Raw genomic sequence first — 13,169 nt, 5'->3', positions numbered from 1 at the left:
GGTGAGATTCTCCGTCAGGTGAACACCAAGACATTTGGTGCTCTTTACGATCTCTACCGAGGAGCCGTCAGTGTTCAGTGGGGAGTGGTTGCTCCGTGCCCTCCTGAAGTCAATAACCATCTCTTTTGTTTTTGTTCACATTAAGAGACAGGTTGTTGGCTCTGCACCAGTCCATTAGCCGCTGCACCTCCTCTCTGTAAGCTGACTCGTCGTTCTTGCTGATGAGACCCACCACGGTGGTGTCATCGGTGAACTTGATGATGTGGTTCGAGCTGTGTGTTGCAGCACAGTCGTGGGTCAGCAGAGTGAACTGCAGTGGACTGAGCACGCAACCCTGGGGCGCCCCCGTGCTCGGTGTCATGCTGTTGGAGATGCTGTACCTGATCCGGACTGACTGAGGTCTCCCCGTCAGGAAGTCTAGGATCCAGTTGCAGAGGGAGGTGTTCAGGCCCAGTGGACTCAACTTTCCAATCAGTTTCTGAGGGATGATTGTGTTGAATGCTGAACTGATGTCTATGAACAACATGTGACCTTTTTGTCCAGGTGGGTTAGGGCCAGGTGGAGGGAAATAGCAATGGCAGCATCTGTTGAGCGTTGGGGACGGCACTCAAACTGCAGGGGGTCCAATGAGCGAGGCAGCAGTGTCTTGATATGCCTCATGACGAGCCTCTTGAAACACTGCATGATAATGGATGTAAGTGCAAAGAGACGGTAGTCATTCATGAAGGACACTGAAGACTTCTTCGGCACGGTCACGATGATGGCGGCCTTGAAGCACGTTGGAACGGTGACGCTGCTCAGGGTGATGTTGAAGATGTCAGTGAGAACATCTGCTAGCTGGTCTGCAGGAGATGTTGTCCTGTAATTGGTGATGTCATGGATGCCCTCCCACATGCGCCTCGTGTCGCCGCTGTCCTGGAAGTGGCTGTGGATTAGCTGGGCGTGTGCACGCTTTGCAGCTGCTTTCTGGAAATCAGAGTGCCAGCAAGATTGTAATAATGTATTAACCATTCAACCATTCCCTCCTTGCCCAGGCGTGTACAATTATGTACATAATCTATCAAAATAGGTAAGAACACAGAGGGAACACAGACCTGACCTGCAGAGGTCACCCATAAATTGGTCTGCGGTTTAAGGTGGCAAACCATGTGGGACCTCGCTCTCCTTCAGGGTCGTCCTCCTGAAACTTACGTATCTCCCCCATGTCTGGCATGTTCGTCCTTCGATTTTGTCTGATAGGAGCTTGCTGGGTTCCCGAGGTGTCTAAACGTGTGGGATTCGAGGCTGTCTGTCTGGCTGCTGAATCAGCCCTGGTATTACCAATAGATATCTCAACAGATTCCCCAGTATGGGCTGCACATTCCATAATAGCCAAAACTCGAGGGAGCTGGAGAGTGCTGAGAAAGTTGTTGGCAAAGGCAGGTTAAAACGGGGTAGCCAAAACAAGTCAGGAAACCCTCAAAGCTCCGTAGTCTGTGCATAACGGGAGTCTGTGTAAAACTTCCCATTTAAATCTGTTGCTAGGCTACAGGCACAAGTCAGAGTGAGCAGCTCAGCCTTCTGGTCGGACACAGCTGTTTCAAAAGAGGCTTACGTCACTGTCCCTCATTATCACACAGCCAGAACATCGATTCCGCGCTGGATTACCAGAGACCTTCCATCCTCATAAAACGTTGCCTCGGGCTTGAGGGGGTAATGCGGAAGGGGTGGGAGAGTCTGTCCTTCTTTCACGGTGATCCAAACAGTGGTGGGAGGGGGTGAACTTCGTGCAGCTGACTTCATGGACTGAAATTGTCCAGAGATGTGGTACAACGTCTTGGGTTTGGTCAATATTAAGAGTGTCTTAAGAGAGTCCCATCTTCACCTTAGACTCCTTCCAGCATCGGAGGTGGCCCGTGGCCAAGTCTTGCAAGTCCCCCTTGGTGCTAGAGGCTTGTTTCGTCAGGGAGTAGGCAGGAAACCCACGCTCTTTAGCTTGAACCAAGGGCAAATCCTAATGGTGGTCTGGGGAAGCACGAATCCTGTCTGTCACCAAAGGAAACCTGGAACTTCGGCCAGTAATGCACTGCCCACTTTTCCTTCAGCCTCACCAGTCACGGTGACTTTGAAATTCTGTCCCTCGAGGGGTGCATAATATCGGTTTCCTCAGTTTAGCACCACATAGGGGTCACATGAGGGTCTGCCTCCGGCAGAGAGGGTTCAGACGAAGTGGAGTCCAGATTCAGTGCCCACCACTGGAGGGGGATTCGGTAACTGGGGAAGCTGTCGGTTGTTCGCTAGTCTGTGTATAGAATCTCCACTTGCAACGGACACAGCAAGTCTCACTCTGCTAGATTACACCCCAGACTGGCGGTGGCTGTAAATTAAACCTCACACTGGGTCCCCCTGTAATTCCATATGCGTTCCGTACCATTATTAGAGGTTTTGTCCCCTGCAAAATTGCGTAGCGGGCCACAATTCTCTCCGATAGTCTGGTCCCAATTCCCCAGGGTTACGTTTGGACTCAAGCACTTTAGTGATGCTTACAGGTTGCTGGAGATCCCTCTCCAAGGCTTGAATAATCTGGTCCGTCTGTTCATTCTCATCATGGATTCCCACCTGGAACTCCTGATAGGTTTGGTATCTTAATTCTGTCTTCCATTTCCACCCCTCATCAGCTGAGAGAATCATGCAGCAGAGACTGAATGAACCTTGTGGGGTCACATTATACATTTGTATAGAACTGCGGACACACTGAGCAATCTGTGCTGGGTTTTCTTTTCTATCGGGGGCCGGATTCATGATCATTGTCATTTCTTGAGGCTTCCAGGGTGCATACACAGGAATCACTGAGGGCTGTCCCTCCTCCGCTGCTCATGGATTAGGCAGCATTCGGGTGGGTAATTGTCTCTGTGGAGCCATTAACTTTGGGCTTTTATTGGATTCTCCCCTCCCTGTCTCGGAATAATCCTCGGTATTCCCCTTCTGGATCTGAGGGTATAGAGAGCCTCTCCTTCCCCGCTGCTGCTGCTTTACCCGAGTGGCCACCGTATCTGAGTACTGGGCGGATTGGGGCTCGGGTGCACTCGGCCCCTGGTATGGTGGGGGGAGTACGGTGGGTGCTCATTCCTAATCACGGTCACCATCCTCAAACAGGATCGGTATCCCAAACATGGGATCGGGATCCCTTGTTTCCCTGTCAGTTCGAACTTTAGACTGACGTTCCTGCCCTTCTCTCCTATCTAGGCCAGCCTTGGTTTGCTTACCTTGTTTTTCCTGCTCTCGTTTTCGGCGCCCATTCACCCATTCACACTCCGCCTTTAGCGTCTCCCAACCTTCTGCAGTACGTACCTCTCTCCCTTTGTCACACGCATTATCCCTCCAACTTGCTCATCATGTACTGTTCAACTTTGCATCTGCCTTATCCTTCCATTGCCTTTTCAACAATTTCCACTTCTTCCCACAGTTCATCTTCCAGATCAGATTTACTGCGTGTTCTCAAGAGGTGATATCGTCGGATCCCGCCCAGTGGCCACATTCTTTTCCCCAATCTTTTCATTCAGCGCTGCAGTCAAAATTCACAAATCTTTTTTCTTGTCTGGAAAACTCTCACACACGTTGTGTAGGGCTGCTCTTGGCCCACTCGTATCACTCGACTCCATGCCCTCTAAGTAATTTACCCAGTAGGCACCAGGTGCTGAGTTGATAAATTTACCCAGCACGTCCGTCTCCTGCCCAGTTAGTAAAATTAACCCGGTACCGCCTCCTACTCAATTAATAAAATTTGCCTCCCTTATACAAGACTTCCGACAGATACTTTCCCGATCCTGTCAAGATATGCAAGCAGCCCTCAGCGAGGAACCGTGCCTCCACAGGAACTGACGGTGAGTGACAAAAGGTGAAATACCTGTTGGGCGCCCGGTCGGTCTCCGCAGTCCCCGGAGTGGTCCGGCCGCTTACTCAGTCTGTCTGCTTTGCATTGGGATCCTGTTCGTGACGCCCAATGTTAAACTCGGGAGACCAGTTTCCTCTCGGCACCACAGTTTATTGCATTCTCTTGCAAGAGTCTGAGACCCAGTTATCAGAGGGAAGGCATGTCAGTGCTGCCAACCATCTGACAATTGGACTCTCTCAGTCAGGTTACAGCAGTATATTCATACATAGTAAGTCCCAAACATCACTGTTGCAAGCTGCTATTAGAACTGGTACGCCCACCAAGTCTGTTGGTGCAAAACTTAATGTCTTAGATAACAGAGTGCACTAACTCAAGGCTTGAATATAGATGGATATACAGTCCAGTCCTTATCAGCTATTCCCTTTGCAAGGTCCTGACTTCATTCCAGACCGATGTTCATTGCTGACCTTATCGATGAGTCCTGACTCAAACACGAGTACAATATATATTATCAAATTCTCAATGTCCCTCTGACAATTAAAAGGAAACCAGTATAAGCCATTGAGTTTCTTAACTGCTGAAGACAGAGTTTACTTTAGTTCAAAAATTCCTGTTCAGTCCCAATTATTCTTTTATCTAGAGGTTACTTAGGTTCAAAATAATTTTTTATATATCCGCATTTCCTCAGAATGGTTTCTCCCCAGTGTGAATTTGCTGATGCCTCGAGAGCTGAGATGAACGACTGAATCTTTTCCCACAGTCTGAGCAGGTGAATGGCCTCTCCCCAGTGTGAACAAACTGATGTTCTTTCAGCTGAGCTGAATCGGTGAATCCCTTCCCACACTCTGGGCAGATGAATGGTTTCTCCCCAGTGTGAATTCGCTGGTGTCTCAGGAGTTGAGAAGAACGACTGAATCCTTTCCCACATTCAGAGCAGTTGAATGGCCTCTCCCCAGTGTGGACTCGCTGATGTAACTTCAGTTGAGATGACTGAGAAAATCCCTTCCCACATTCAGAGCAGATGAACGGCTTCTCCCCAGTGTGGACTCGCTGATGCTCCTTCAGTTGAGATGACTGTGTGAATCCTTTCCCACATTCAGAGCATATGAATGGTTTCTCCTCACTGTGATCTAACTGGTGCGTTAATAGACTAAAACGCCGAGTGAATCCTTTCCCACAGTCTGAGCAGGTGAACGGCCTCTCCACAGTGTGAACAAACTGATGTTCTTTCAGATGAACTGAATCGGTGAATCCCTTCCCACATTCTGAGCAGATGAATGGTGTATCCCCAGTGTGAATTTGCTGGTGTCTCAGGAGTTGAGATGAACGAATGAATCCTTTCCCACATTCTGAGCAGCTGAACGGCCTCTCACCAGTGTGAACTCGCTGATGTACCTTCAGTTCAGATGACTGAGCAAATGCCTTCCCACATTCAGAGCAAGTGAACGGCCTCTCCCCAGTGTGGACTCGCTGATGTAACTTCAGTTGAGCTGTCTGGGCAAATCGTTTCCCACATTCAGAGCATATGAATGGCTTCTCTCCAGTGTGGACTCGCTGGTGTCTGTGTAGATTGGACGAGTGAGTGAATCCCTTCCCACAGTCAGAGCAGGTGAACGGCCTCTCACTAGTGTGAACTCGCTGATGTAACTTCAGTTCAAATGACCGAGCAAATCCTTTCCCACAGTCAGAGCAGGTGAATGGCTTCTGTCCTGTATGAACTCGCTGATGTGACTTCAGTTCAGATGACTGAGCGAATCCTTTCCCACATTCAGAGCATGTGAATGGCTTCTCCCCAGTGTGAACTCGCTGATGTCTCTGTAGGTTGGACGAGTGAGTGAATCCCTTCCCACAGTCTGCGCAGGTGAATGGCATCTCCCGAGTGTGAACTCGCTGATGTGACTTCAGTACAGATGACCGAGCGAATCCTTTCCCACATTCTGAGCAAATGAATGGCTTCTCCCCAGTGTGGACTCGCTGATGGGACTTCAGTTCAGATGACTGAGCAAATACCTTCCCACATTCAGAGCAGATAAATGGCTTCTCCCCAGTGTGAACTCGCTGGTGTCTGTGCAGGTTGGACGAGTGAGTGAATCCCTTCCCACAGTCTGAGCAGGTGAATGGCCTCTCCCCAGTGTGAACTCGCTGATGGGACTTCAGTTCAGATGACCGAGCAAATCCTTTCCCACATTCAGAGCAAGTGAATGGCTTCTCCCCAGTGTGGACTCGCTGATGCTCCTTCAGTTGAGATGACTGGGTGAATCCTTTCCCACAGACTGAGCATGTGAATGGCATCTCCCTAGTGTGAACTAACTGACGTTGCAGCAGGTGAATCGACTGAGTGAATCTCTTCCCACAGTCTGAGCAGGTGAATGGGCTCTCCCCAGTGTGAACTCGCTGGTGTCTATGTAGTGTGGACGAATGAGTGAATATCTTCCCCTATTCAGAGCAAGTGAATGGCTTCTCCCCGGTGTGAACTCATTGGTGTCACTGTGGTCTGGTTGAGCGTGTGAATGTCTTCCCACCATCCGAGCAGGTCAATGTCCTCTCACTGGTGAACTTTAGGATATATCTTCAGCATCGATGACAGAATGTATTGCTTCCCGCTGTCAGAACAGGTGGAGCATCTCACTGTGGTGTGAACTTGCTGATGTATCTTCAGGCTGGATGACTGAGTAGTTCCCCTCCCTCACACAGAGCAGGTGAATGGCCTCTCCCCACTGTGAACTCACTGGCGAGTCTGTGGGTAGGCTGTGAGTGAATCCCCTCCCTCACACAGAGCAGGTGAATGGCCTCTCCCCACTGTGAACTCACTGGCGTGTCTGTGGGTAGGCTGTGAGTGAATCCCCTCCCTCACACAGAGCAGGTGAATGGCCTCTCCTCACTGTGAACTCACCGGTGTGTCTGCGGGTAGGCTGTGAGTGAATCCCCTCCCTCACACAGAGCAGGTGAATGGCCTCTCCCCACTGTGAACTCACTGGCGTGTCTGCGGGTAGGCTGTGAGTGAATCCCCCCCCCCACACTGAGAGAAGGAGAATGGCCTCTCCCCACTGTGAACTCACTGGTGTGTCTGTGGGTAGGCTGTGAGTGAATCCCCTCCCTCACACAGAGCAGGTGAATGGCCTCTCCCCACTGTGAACTCACTGGCGTGTCTGTGGGTAGGCTGTGAGTGAATCCCCTCCCTCACACAGAGCAGGTGAATGGCCTCTCCCCACTGTGAACTCACTGGCGTGTGTGTGGGTAGGCTGTGAGTGAATCCCCTCCCTCACACAGAGCAGGTGAATGGCCTCTCCCCACTGTAAACTCACTGGCGTGTCTGCGGGTAGGCTGTGAGTGAATCCCCTCCCTCACACAGAGCAGGTGAATGGCCTCTCCCCACTGAGAGAAGGAGAATGATATCTCACTGCGATCAATTCTCTGCAATTCAGACAGTCAGACGTTTGAATCCCTTCTACAATCAATGCAGTAGAAGAACTGATCTCCAGTGAACAAATGCTGGTGTGTTCTCAGCACCCCGGTTCAAGTGGATTTCACTGAGTTACAACAGAATGCTTGATTTCAGTGACAGAACACATTACCAGATGTTATGAGATAATTCTTCATCTCCGTGGATCGACAACAGAGGTGTTGGTGTTGCAAAGAAAATATTTGGTCACTCCTTAAATATCCAGTCATTCAGCAAAACTGATGTGTTGTTGTGTTTGAGATTCCCATGCGCAAGTGTTCTGCCATTTCAAACCTGTAAAAAATATTTGCAAAAGACATCAATGGGAGAAGGAGAGTATTTCAGGAGAGATTATAGTCTGTGGTGAGAACATAAGAAATAGGAGCAGGAGTCGGCCGTCCAGCCCGTCGAGCCTGCTCCAACATTTAATAAGGACATGCCTGATCTGGCGATGGGCATCTCCACCTACCTGCATTTTCCCCATAACCCTTAATTCACCTACTATGCCAAAATCTATCCAACCTGATTTGAAGACAGAATACAATATTATGTTAGGACTCTTGGCAGTGTGGAGGATCAGCGAGATATTGGGGTCCATGTCAATTTTACAATTAAAGGCGCAGCGCTGATTGTCATTGTTGTTAATAAGGCCTTCATCAACCATGGAACTGAATTCACGAGTGGTGAGGTAATGTTGCAGCTGTACAAGACCTGATTTATACCCCACTTCGAGTATTCTGTTCAGTTTCCTCATTACAGGAAGGATGTGGATACTATAGAAAGAGTGCAGAGGAGATTTACAAGGATGTTGCATGGATTGGAGAACATGCCTTATGACAATAGGTTGAGTGAACTTTGTAGCGAAGGAGGATGAGAGGTGACCTGATAGATGTGTAAAAGATGATGAGAGGCATTGATCGTGTGGACAGCCAGAGGCTTTTTCCTGGGGCTGAATTGGCAAACACAAGGGGCATTGTTTTAAGGTGCTTGGTCGATTGGAATGTCATAGATAGGTTTCTCACACAGAGTAGCAGGTGTATGGAATACACAGTCAGCGATGACAGTACAGACAGATACTATGCAGTCTTTTGAGAGATTCAGATAACTTCATGGAGCTTAGAATACACAGAGTGCAATGCAGTTGGGAAATAGGAGGCAGTTTCTGGAATAGGTTACATGGACGGCACACTGTGTATTATATTGTAGATTTCCATGTTTCCATAAGCACTCATCCTCTAACAAGGCTCGGATCAGACATTCTGACTGACCATCAAATTATCTGACTATATCCCTGTCTTTATGAGAATGGGCTGTTTCTGACTTCAATCAACCTGTGACTTGGCCCAATTTGTCTCTCTCCTTTGGGATTATTTCAAGTTCTGGTCATGTTCCCCAATACTACAAAGATCACGTGTTACTGCATGTACGATCCTGGAGATTTACTAATTACTTGGATCGCCCCCCCCCCATCTGCTGATTGACAGTGATGAACCCATCGATGGCAATGCCAATGAATATATAGTGGAGGGCAGTGGTTATTCTCATTGGAGTGCGGCACCTTTGTGATCTGAAAGCCAGAAGTCACTTGTCATCGAGGCAAAGGTGTTTCATATCGTTATTGACCCAGAGAGAACTAAATCGGACGGAAGGTTTTATTTCCGTACAGCACTAATTGACATTTTCACTGACTGGAAGGTAAACTCTTCAACCGAGCTTAACTGGGAACTATATTTTTGTTCGGAGTTCATAATCCTCGGATTTACATAGTGGAGCACGGCAACGTTCAGGAGATACATCCGCTCGCAGTTCCTTCGAATGTACGGAACAACACCGGTACTATTGCCCATGGCTGCCTCTTTACCCAGAAACCCTCACGAAGAGAAACCTCCCGGTGTTGTTGGGTTGGTTGTGGGCTGGGCTGAGAGGTTGGAAGGTGGTGGTGCTTGTGTGACTGTGGTTTGGAACTTGTTGAGGGAAAGAGAGTGGGGAAGGAGCAGGAATTGCTGGGAGAAGGTTGCCTGGGTCTGGTAATGGCAGACAAGGTGAGAGGAGGGGCTGAGGGAAAGAGAGTGGGAAAGGAGTGGAAATTGCTGGGAGCGGGTTGCCTGGGTCTGGTAATGGCAGACAAGGTGAGAGGAGGGGCTGAGGGAAAGAGAGTGGAGAAGGAGTGGGATAGGGATTTGGGAGCAGAGGTAGGCAGCTGGGGAGAAATGGATTATTGTGAAGGGAGAAACAAAAAGGAATAAGGAGATAGTGAGGGGATGGATGAATGAAAACCAAGACAAAGGGAATAAAAGAATAAGAAATGACAGTGGAGAGAGTTCTGAAAGTAAGGAAGATGAACAAGTTGAGAGGGGAGGTGTTGTCATAAATGGGTTTAATGAGAAGGCGCAAGGACACATGAAAAAAATTAACCCGTTTGTGCTAACAACAACTCTGGCAAATAAGATAGGGGAAATAGTATTTGCAAAAGTCCTTAATGATGGCAATCTATTGGTAAGATGTGCGAATGAGGAACAACTTGAGAAAGCACTCAAGCTAAAAGAGATAGGAAAATGCAAGGTGGAATATACAGGGAGGGTGGGAGCACAAAATGGTGGTTGTAAGGGAGTGATCACGGGTGTACCAATGAGTATAAACATGGAAGAGTTGAAGAGGAATATCAAAGGGGGGAATGTAATTAATGTTCGAAGACTGAAAACAACAAAGGAGGGAATGAAAAAGGAAAGTGAAACAGTATTGATTGAATCTGAAGAAGCAAGAGTGCCAAGTAAAGTTTTCCTGGGTTTCATGAGTTACCCAGTAAGGGTATATGTGCCAAAGCCATTGAGGTGCTATAATTGTCAAAGGTTTGGACACATAGCTAAAAACTGTAAAAGGCAGAGGAGATGTGCTAGATGTGGGGATGTTCATGAATATGGAAAGTGCGAAACAGGAGTGCAACCAAAATGCTGTAATTGTGGAGGAGCTCATAATGTGGCATATAGTGGGTGTGAGGTTATGAGACGGGAGAATAAAATTCAAGAAATAAGAGTGAAAAGAAAGATCACTTATGCAGGAGCTGTAAGAATGTCCAGAGAACAGAATAATGCTCCTAATGACCAGAGAGCAATTGGGATGCAAGAGATGCAGTGAAGAGTTTATGCAGACAGGATTTATGTGTGGGAAAAAAAGCTCTGGTAACATTCATTGCAGGAGTCATTAATTGTACGGTAGAGGTAAAGTCAAAAAGTGACAAAATTCTGCTGGTGGTCAAGGCAGCAGTAAACCATTTAGTGTTAGTAGGACTGACATGGGAAGAAGTCAGGGAGAACCTCACTAATCAGTCAAGCCAGGACGTGTCATAGTTTGGTTAGTACTCATTATGGTGATTCTTTTGAATGGAATGCAGGGAGTTTACTGGCCAATGGCTAGGAATTTAAGGAATTTATTAAGGAAATGGTTGTAAAATCAGATGTAGTGTGTATTCAGGAAACTTGGTTGAAACCAGCTTTAGACTTTGTGGTACATGGGTATACAATGATAAGAAAAGATAAAAATCTAGGGGGAGGAGGAGGTTGTGCTATGTTAATCAAGCAAGGTACACCGTATAGAGTACTGGAAAAAGGAGACGATCAGGAATACATAGTGGTGAAAATATGGGAGAGAGGGGAGGGAGTGGTTATAATTAACTACTACAATCCATGTAAAAGGTTGGATTTGGACAGCCTACTAAGGATACAAGGACAAAATAGACATAAAGTAGTGCGGTGTTCAGATTTCAATGCTCACAGCACAATATGGGGGATCCGATTACAGATTCAAATGGAACTGTAATTGAAAATTTGATGGAAGAAAGGGATTTGGTATGTATGAATGATGGGAGAGGAACAAGGATAAACATAACAACAGGAACTGAGTCGGTATTAGATATTACGTTAGTGTCTTATGTCTTGGCTGTCATCAGTAACTGGGGAGTTTGGACTGCTTCAACAGTAGGTAGTGATCACTACCCAGTTTTATGTTCAGTGGGTGAAAGAGTTGAAATAATACCAGGTGGGGTAGTCCCAAAGTGGGTGTTTGGAAAAGCAGATTGGGGTAAGTTCCAGAAGTTAACTGAAGAAGCATTGACAAGGATTGACATTTCTGGAGATATAGATGAATTAAACAGTCAGGTGACTTCAGCAATTATTATGGCAGCAGAAGGATTTATACCCAGGACTAAAAATAGGATGAATAGAAAAATAGTGCCATGGTGGGCAGAGGACTGTGGTCAGGCTGTAAAAAACAGAAACAGAGCATTCAGGCTAGTTAAAAGAACCCATAATATGCAGCATTTGCTTCAATATAAGAAGGCACAGGCAGTGGTGAGAAGTATACGTCAAGCTAAAAGGGCAAGTTGGAGGAGTTTTTGCAACAAAATAGGAAGAACAACGCCTGTGGGAGAGGAATGGGGAATGATTAAGAGGATGGGGGGCGATAGAAGGGATTGGGAGCATCCAGTAATGATATCTGAGGAGGAAACAGCAGTCTCCAGCAGGGATAAGGCTGAGATCATGGCCAAGTCATTTGTAAAGATACACAGTTCAGAAGATTTCTCTGAAGAAAGGAGAAGGAGAAGGGAAAGAACAATGAGTCAATACCCAGGTGTGTTAAACAGGAGGGAAGAAACAGATGATATAACTGATGACCCATTTACTTTGGCAGAAATGGTGAGAGCAATAAAGAGATCAAGACCAACCTCCCCAGGGAAAGATCTAATATGCTACATTATGCTAAAAAATCTAGGAGATGGAGCACTCTTGAAGTTACTGCATTTTTACAACAGAGTGTGGGAGGAGGGAAGATTGCCAAGTGCATGGAAAGAAGCAGTAGTAATTCCAATAAGGAAACCTGGCAAGGATCCGTCAAAACCCACTAGCTGCAGGCCAAAAGCACTAACATCAAATATATGTAAGGTAATGGAAAGGATGATAACTGAAAGGTTATCATATGATCTTGAGAAGAGAGGAATGCTGGCAAGTTATCAGAGTGGTTTTAGGAAGGGAAGGAATTCCATGGACTCAGTGATAAGGTTAGAGACTGAAATAAGAAAGGCCCAGGCAAGTAAAGAATCAGTAGTTGCAGTGTTTTTTGACATTGAAAAAGCCTATGATTATGACGTGAAAGGAAGGATTATTAATTAAACTGCACAAGATGGGGGTTGGAGGGAGAGTTTTTAATTGGATTAAAGATTTTTTGTTTGGTAGAAAAATTCAAGTTCGGATTGCATCAGAATTGTCAATACAGTCCACAGTGGGAAATGGCACACCTCAGAGTAGTGTGATTAGCCCGTTACTTTTCATCATCATGATCAATGATGTCTTCACAAAGATACCAGTGGATATTGGTAGGTCACTGTTTGCAGATGATGGGGCTTGTGGAAAAGAGGCAGGAACACGGAGCATATAATCAGGAAACTACAAGGAGCAATTGATTAATTGGTAGAGTGTGGTTATGATTGGGGATGTAGATTTTCAGTGGAAAAAACTCAAACTGTATTTTTCACTAGGAAAAGAATTGAAGTAGGGAAGAAGTTAAGGATGTATGGGATTGAATTAGAAAGGGTTGGATCATTTAAATTTCTGGGAGTTATATTTGATTCACGATTAACATGGGCAGACCATATCAGAAAAGTTGACGAGAATTGTAAAAAAGTAATAAACGTGATGAGATGTTTGACTGCTAGGGAATGGGGAGCAAGTTGTTCAGCATTGAAGAGAATGTATGTGGCTTTAGTAAGATCTGTGTTGGATTATGGAAGTGTAGCATATGGATCAGCAGCCAGGTCTCTTATAATGAAACTGGATGTGATTCAGGCTCAGGTTTTGAAAG

The sequence above is a fragment of the Hypanus sabinus genome, unplaced genomic scaffold (genome assembly GCF_030144855.1).
Source record: "Hypanus sabinus isolate sHypSab1 unplaced genomic scaffold, sHypSab1.hap1 scaffold_771, whole genome shotgun sequence".
Lineage (NCBI taxonomy): Eukaryota > Metazoa > Chordata > Chondrichthyes > Myliobatiformes > Dasyatidae > Hypanus > Hypanus sabinus.
The sequence above is the reverse complement of the archived record's forward strand: the minus strand, read 5'-3'. Positions refer to the sequence as shown.